Source organism: Crocuta crocuta, unplaced genomic scaffold, assembly GCF_008692635.1.
Source record: "Crocuta crocuta isolate KB4526 unplaced genomic scaffold, BGI_CrCroc_1.0 scaffold133, whole genome shotgun sequence".
Lineage (NCBI taxonomy): Eukaryota > Metazoa > Chordata > Mammalia > Carnivora > Hyaenidae > Crocuta > Crocuta crocuta.
Window position 1 is genome coordinate 3,581,092 of NW_027529438.1, and position 8,449 is coordinate 3,589,540.

An 8,449-nucleotide genomic window follows, 5' to 3' on the forward strand; every position below is an offset into this window, starting at 1 on the left:
TGCTGACAGCTCAGAGCCTGGAGCCTGCTTCGGAATCTGTGTCTCCCTCTCCTTCTGCCCCTCCCCTGCTTGCTCTGTCTCTCAAAAATAAATAAACATTAAAAAAAATTTTTTTAATTTTACTGAAAATCAAAAAGCCTACACTTAATGAAGTGCCATGTCCCCACAGTACACCACCGTACAAAGTTCTGTGTCAGCTCCAAGGAGCATCTCAATTACTTAGAAACTGTAGCTCTCGCAGTGCTGGTTTTAGACACATAGGTAACTTCAAACTTCCGAGTATACAATAAAAAAGTAAAAAAGAAACTGGTGAAATTTTAACAACCTACTTCATGTAACTCAATGTTGCCAGAATATTATCATTTAACATATAATCAACATAAAAGCTATTGAGATAGTTCACTCTTTTTCTTCATCCTAATCTTCAAACCCAAGTGTNAGCCCGACGCGGGGCTTGAAACCATGAACCCGGAGATCATGACCTGAGCCGAAGTCAGACGCCTAACTGACTGAGCCACCCAGGCGCCCCTCCAGTGTGCCTTTTATACTTCCAGCGTAGCCCAGTGGCCAGTTACATTTGAAGACTAGTGTCTACTGTATTCAACATGCTAGAGGGTAAACTTCTTTTTGAGAAATGGCCCTTCCAGGCTTCCTCCCCAGCAAAAAATTACAGGTCTTCTCCTTTCCCTGCTTTATTCTGTAGGTTATCAGGAACAGCAGCCACAACAATTCCACTTAGCAATCCTTCGGCAGTGAAGATTAGGGGTGGGGGAATTGGTCAGTAGGAAATTTTAAACCCACATATTAGAAAGTGAAAAACAAACTCTTATACTAGGCTTCTCCTGGCCTATCTCCACCTGCTCCCATAGCGCCATCCTCCAACACAAATGGCATGGCTGATGGTACAGAACAATTCCTCATTAGAAGGATATGGACCTGGAGGCCCTGAAATCCCTGGGTTTTGTTTAGTGAGGATCATTTTTATGACCAAAGTTACACTTAACGTAAATTTAGATATTTTTAAAAAAATGTCTTTCCATCATCTTTAAATAAAACATTATGGGCTTGGAAACATTTCAACATCTCTTAAATTTTGCAGAATAAATAACATTTAAAAAAAATTTTTTTTACATTTATTTTTGAGACACAGAGAGAGACAGTGCAAGCAGGGGAGGGGGAGAGAGAGAGGGGGAGGGAGACACAGGATCCAAAGCAGGCTCCAGGCTCTGAGCTGACAGCACAGAGCCCAATACGGGGCCTGAACTCATGAACCATGAGATCATGACCTGAGGCCGAAGTCGGATGCTGAACCGACTGAGCCACCCAGGCGCCCCTAAATAACATCATTTCATAGGGGCATGCTAATCTGTGGAATTCTCCTGGTTTGTTTGTTTCTAGAAGAACTCCCTTTGAACACCATCTCATTACTGATAACAAGGAGATAGTGTAGCTCAGTGACAAAAGCACTAGCTTGAAATGGAAGATGACCTGCCTTCTAGACTTTGCTCTGTCACACATAAGTTGTGATGCTACAGAAACTCGATGGGTCTAAATTTCTACATCTGTAAAATTAATGGGGGGCGGAAGTACATCTCTGTCTCCAAAATTTACATTGAAAACTCTATTTGACAATTTCAAAATGCTTTACACTCTGAAAGCAATAGTATTTGAAGCAGATGTGACTTCCAGCGTAATGCCGGAAAACTGTAAAAGTGAGCGTAACAAAGCCAAAACAAATGGCCAAATTGTGAAAGGAACCTAATTCTGATTATAGGTTCATTTCCTGTTCATCAGCTCCTGCTAGTTTTCCATGAATAAGTAAAAATAACACTTGACGTTCTCTGTGTGAGAGAATTCATTAAAATCAGTTTACTAGTGAGACACTTTTAAGTTGAGTCACTGGGGTCACTAAGTTTCACTGCTAAAATTATGCCTTTAGGGACTTGGAAGACTTAGCACAATAAAGAAAATGATGCACAAATGTACAGTCATCGAACATAAAGCACCCCTTATTGTTGATGAAAAGATAAACCATGAAACGTTTAGACATATATTCTGCTTCCCAGGGGTAATTTCAGTTGAAGGTGGGCAGATGATACTAATGCGTGAGCAGAAAAGTGTCCCGATGCAGAGGACAAGGGTGGCCCCGCACCTGTTCCTTAACTGACTGAGTCCTTTGTTCTGTTTTCAAAGAGATCAGTAATTTCTAAAAAAATGCCTTGATGTCGGTACACAATAGGATCTTTCAGAAATGTTTAAATGTTGACAGAGGAAGTAGGATTCCCTCCTACTCATAACAAATCATGCACGTAGGAGTGACTTATCTAATCAGTATAAAACAGTGCCATTGCTTTCTTGTACACGTTTTATAAAGGTAATAAACACGCATTTCTTGGGAGGAGGTAAGCACTAAATAGTGACAGTATTACAGCTATACTGCTAATGCCATATGGAGCCCCAACCCAAAAGCAGCAAAACTTCCTCATCTACGTGTCTCAGCATTCTATCGTCTCAGTCATGCAGCCCTGTGTCCTCCTGGCTACCTGATCTCGATTTTCCACGCTCTGGTCAAAATCCCTGCCTCAGACAAATACTCTCACCGTTAGGTGACAGAGCCACAAGAATCCCCAGGAAATAAAATGAAAGGGGGTTTATCTATTGCTAGCTGAATCTGGGGTATCCGTCAAATGAAACTGAAATACTGGTTAGACTGGATTTAAATAGAAATGCCTCTCCTCTACAGAAACATGCATAATGAATTTGCAGGGATTTAAAAACATGTATGTATTCTTTAAAATAAATGAAACCCACACGTACGTTTCAGTAATTTTGACCTAGAGGGTTATGAGTAATTCCTCCCTGTTTATTTTCCCAAATTTCTGAGCACTGAGATAGTTCTTTGGAACTTTAAAATTGATCACATAGTTATCTATTAATGGTGAAGGCCATTTGGTAAGAATTCTGTAAAAACACGAAAATCTCATAATGACTATAAAAACTGTTGCCTCTAACAACCAAAGAATTTATAAACAAGTCAGTAATTTTTTAAAAGCCCTCTAAGCTCCACAGTTTAAGAACTTCAAAATTAAGCCTCTTCTACATCATTTAAGAAAAAAAATTTCCCTCAGTTCTAAAAGCCAGATCTGCCAATACCCAAGTTTCCAACCAAATTTGAGTTAGTGGCTATCACCAATTATAAGAAGAATTTAAAACTAAAAGTATTTAATCCCAAAATAAGTTTTTAAAACCACTTTTTAAGAAGAAAACATTAAAACATGCTCTCTCAATTCAGCTATCTTTTAAAAGGAACAAAAATGGGGCTGCAAGTACTAATAATAAGCAAATAACATACATCAGAAACCATGTTTTCACACCAGTTCCTAAAATAGGTCTATTATTGTAAGAGCTTTCACAAACATTTGCAAAAAAGGGGAAAATCACAAAAGGCTTACTTTCTGCAGAAGTGACTTTATAAAAGCATTCCAGCTCCAATTTGGTTGGATATAGTGTTAGAACAAGGAAATAATGCAAATACTAAAAATCCTTAACAATGGAGGACATGCATACTCTTAGTAAAAGGCATGCCTGGGTATTAGACACCATTTGTTTCAATCTGGTGTGGAGTTTGACAAAGCTTAAGAGTAAAAGGAACAAAGTATGATGCTTATGTTATGCATAAAACAGATATTTTTAAAATTTTAATGTTTGTTTATTTTTAAGAGAGAGGACAGAGTACGAGCAGGGGAGGCACAGGGAGAGAGGGAGACACAGAATCCAAAGCAGACGCCAGGCTCTGTGCCTGACAGGGGGCTCGAACTCATAAACCATGAGATCGTGACCTGAGCTGAAGTCAGACATGTAACCAGCCGAGCCACCCAAGCGCCCCGGGAACAGATAATTTAAACCTTAGAAGATTAACTATGCTTGAGAACTAAGCAAGTTTGGAATTCCTTTACATTGTTCATAACATGCTCGTGTGCAATTAAATGTCTACCAAATTGCTCCTGGTACTTTTGTGATTGAACTAGAACACCTTACAAGGGAAATAAAGAGAACTCTTGAGCGGGAATGTCAACTGCAAACAGGAATATTCATATCCATCTTAATAAGAACAGGCCCAAGCACAAGGTGCATTTTCTAGATATAACCATAAATAAAATTGTATTTTTCTTTAAAATCTCAGAGAGAAAGAGAGAGAGAGAGAGAGAGAGAGGTGGAGAGAGAGAGAGAGAGAGAGAGAACGGGTACAACATGGAGAGGAGTACAGAGAGAAGGAGAGGCTCCAAGCAGGTCCAAGCTGTCAGCAGAGCCAGACACGCAGCTCAAGCCCACAAACTGTGAGATCATGTCCTGAGCCCAAATCAAGAGTCGAATGCTTAAACCACTGAGCCACCCAGCTGCCCCCACCATAAATAAAAAATAAATTTTTTAATACATTTTAAAGTATTTATTTATTTTTGAGAGAGAGACAGAGTGCAGATGGAGGAGGGGCAGAGAGAGAGGGAGACACAGAATCCAAAGCAGGCTCCAGGCTCTGAGCTGTCAGCATAGAGCCTGATGCAGGGCTTGAACTCACAAGCCATGAGATCATGACCTGAGCCAAAGTCGGATGCTTAACCGACTGAGCCACCCAAGGGCCCCATAAACAAAATTTTAGAAGCCAAAGGTGATTGCAACAGATTTCTATGTCTCTAACTCACTTTGCTCATGGAGAAATGTCATCTCTTTACTCACTCCAGTGAAACAGAGAAGGAAAACAAATCAGCAAGAGAAATGCCAACACTTACACCAACCTCAGGAAGACAGGATGGGTGTCCCTACCACCTTGGATAAAACAAAAAACTGCCCACCATTAATGTGGTATAGTTCAAACTCAGAAACATTTCTATTCTAGAAAACATGCAAAAGAAAACATCTCTGCTTTACACCTTAAACAATTCTTGCTGATAAAGAGGAAATGTTTTTCTAACAGCCTGTAGAATCCAGTCTGCCCATAAAGGTTCATGCTGGTTTTCACTCTTGGCAACCAAAACACATTGAAGAGAGAGTCCTGAAGAAAAAGCCTCATTCAAAAGTGACTTCAGGGGCGCCTAAGTGGCTTAGTCGGTTAAGCGTCCGACTTTCACTTAGGTCATGATCTCGCGGTTCGTGGGTTCGAGCCCCGCGTCGGGCTCTGTGCTGACTGCCAGCTCAGAGCCTGGAGCCTGTTTCAGTCTGTGACTCTCTCTCTCTCTGACCCTCCCCTGCTCACGCTGTCTCTCTCTCTCCTAGAAATAAATAAAAAACATTAAAAAAAAAATTAAAAAAAAAAAGTGACTTCACTCATTAAATAGGGAAATGGGGAGAGGGAACATCAGGATCAATTAAATGAAGAGATGAAATTATTCATATTTTCACCCTATCCATAAGTAAGTTCAGAAGTAATTGCGTTTGTATAGCAAGACTATATCCTCACAAAGATATTTTTTAAAAAGGAAAAAAGGCAGAATTACAAATAAGTTTATTTTTTTATTATTTTGAGAGAGAGGGAGAGAGAGAGAGAGAAAATGAATGCTGGGGAGGGGCAGAGAGAGAAACACAGAATCTGAAACAGGCTCCAGGCTTTGAGCTGTCAGCACAGAGCCCCACATGGAGCTCAAGCTTGTAAACCGTGAGATCATGACCTGAGCCAAAGCCGGATGCTTAACCAAATGAGCCACCCAGGCGCCCCTAACAAATAAGTTTCAAAACAGACACCAGACTCTCTTACATGGTCACCTTGTTGCAGAGGATTTTATGTAAAGAAGAAATCTCAACAGGAAATATATTTTCACATGTCACAATAAACAAGCTTAATCCCTCATAATTTTCCCACCAAAAACTCATTTGAGAAATAATTTACTGCATGGAAGTATTACTATAAAGTACTGTAAAAGATTAAGGCCATAATTAATGTATGTATATAGTTTCAAAAACATTACGAGGGTTCAGGGCACAAGTAGTTGAATGGGGAAAAAGAGATGAAGCTATCCACTGTGCACAGAAATCATCTCATTCCTAGATATTAAAAAGCATCAAAAAGAACTCCCATTCATGTTTTCTTCAAAGGTATTATTACATGACTTCCGCAGGTGGTGTTTCTGCGTGCTGAAAGTCCTCGGACAGTATTAACACTATAAAGCTGACTAAAGTACCTTTAGTATCAGAAGACATGAAATTCTGAACAAAAGCCATGATGGAGAGAGAATTCCTCACATCGGCAGAAAGAAATTCCCTGTAATGCAGGAGGGGACTCAGAGCGCAAGGAGTCACTGCAACTAAAACCTTCAAGTGCTGGACTGGACCAACACCAACAGGGTAGGGCACCGAGGCAGAGGCAAGGACAGCCGTTTCCTCTCAACCAGGCAGCCAAAGCGGGAGGAAGACACTCAAAGTTACATTTTTTTTAGCCTCTTTAGATTTAAATAAAGATCCATATCCTTAGAGACGGAAATTCGATTAAGAGGCCCTAAGAAAGATCTCAAGAGGCAAGAGGGGAAGGGAGATGGAACTCAATGGAGGAAAAAAGAAAAAAAAAAAAGCAAACGCGATACAAACTTAAAGGATCTTCTGCGGTGAATGAATACCCACAGGAAATCCTAAGCTGTGTGAAAGGAAACTGAAAGACGCGGGGTTGGAAAGGAGGTGGTGCAAGGAAGCAGCTTTCACAGATTCCTCCTCGCACTGAGGGAGGTGTGGGTGTCCATTTCTCTAGAACAATAAAGATCTAGGACTCTTTTTTATCTGCTCATTTTTCATACACTCCAGAGCTGAAAAATCACAAAGGTGGGAGTCCAACGGAGGAGGAGGGAAACCCTATACATCTGAAGACCATGGTTCTGATAAGCACGCTGAGTCCATCGTAAAATGTTAAAACCAAGTTTTATTTCAATCTGCCAAACTGGAGACATACACAGACCTCGACACATCTCTGTAAACTCCTTTCCTTGCCAAAAAAAAAAAAAAGGCAAAAAGCATTTCTGAGGTTTGAACAAAGTAACACAGCAGAACCTTAGGAAAAGCTTCCTTTAACTTTCTTTTAAACTTCAGGTTTTTCTTGGAGTAAAACCCCTCAAACATTCGACGTCAGCAATGTCATGAAAAAGACACCCTGGCCAACAGGCATCTACGCAGCTGCTTTTAAAAATGGTAGTCCTTCTCCTGGGCCAACCCTACCACCTTCTACCATGTGGCTTGTCCCGGCCTCTGGGTGAAGGAAAAAGCAAGTAAGAACTACACCAGAAGCATTCAGTGTGAAGACAAGCTGTACGAAACGGTCACTAAACAGGAAGGCACGTCTCCAGTCGGTTCAGCACCTACACGGTCATTATAACGACGTCCGGCTGCCTCAACAGCCCGGCCACCTCCCTCGGGAAAGAAGGGAGGAGGCAGGCCCTCAGTAGAGGTTGTCGGTGTTGCTGCTCCGAGGGGTCTTGATCTTCTCGATGTTTTTGAGGATCACGTCGTGCAGGGTGGCGTACTGGTTCCGCACGTGCAGCAGGATCTGGCGCACACTCAGGTACTCGTTCTCGTCCACCTCGGCCACCGTGCGGCGATAGTCTTCCACCTGCGGGTATTTCACGATCTTGGACACCAGCTTGGCCCTGGTGTTGTAGTAGGTGGAGAAGCGGCGCAGATAGGAGGCCGCCGTGCTCTCCACGGTCCACAGCTGGTCCACGGTGTCCTCCTGGATGGACACCCCGAAGTTGTTGCCGTCCTCCACCTTCGGGATGAGCAGCTGCACCCACATGCGCACCGTGTTGCACTTCTCCCGCAGCAGCTCGATCTCGGGCTTGACCCGCTCGATCAGCTCCACCAGATGCTGGTTGCTGCACAGCAGCTGTCCCTCGCCGCCTGGCAGGGCCGGCACTCTGCCCGAGGCCTGGGTCTGCAGAGGCGGCGGGTCCCGGTTGGGCCCGTCCCCCACGGTGGCGGAGGCGGCGGGGGGCTCCAGGGCCGGCACCGAACGGATTCTGGACAGGTCTTGCAGGAGGAGCTCCTGGACGCGACTATCCAGCTCCGACAGCTTCTGGGGGAAGAAGGTGGACACGAGATCCTCGGCCTCCTGCGCGATGCGGGCCCGAAACGAATCTACTTTCCCCTGCACGTCCTGCTCCAGCTTCAGCTTCAGCGGGGAAGCCATGACGTCCACGGCCGTCGAGCGTTGGGGCGGCAGAGGCGGCAGACTCGACCCGGCTTTCCCCCACGGAGGCGGCCTGTGCTTGGACTTCCGCTACCACCACCAACTCCCAACAGACCACACCCAGCCACACCAGAAGTGACGTCACGGACTCCCAGAGACCCATGCGCGGGGAGAGGGGGCCACGCGCCGACCACGCCCTCACGACGATGCCCCAGCCAGGTGGCCCCGCCTCCTGCGACATCAGTGTGTGCTTAGTAGCCGGGGATGGGGGATGGTCTGCAGATCTAG

General features: G+C 43.8%; 1 protein-coding gene and 1 pseudogene across 2 annotated transcripts in view; both read right to left on the reverse strand.

Annotated features, from left to right (window-relative positions):
* ATF6 (activating transcription factor 6) overlaps positions 1 to 8,449 on the reverse strand; it is a 191,596-nt gene that overhangs the window by 73,612 nt on the left and 109,535 nt on the right. The window lies entirely within an intron of this gene.
* Positions 6,882 to 8,271, reverse strand: LOC144228162 (proteasome activator complex subunit 3 pseudogene; annotated as a pseudogene).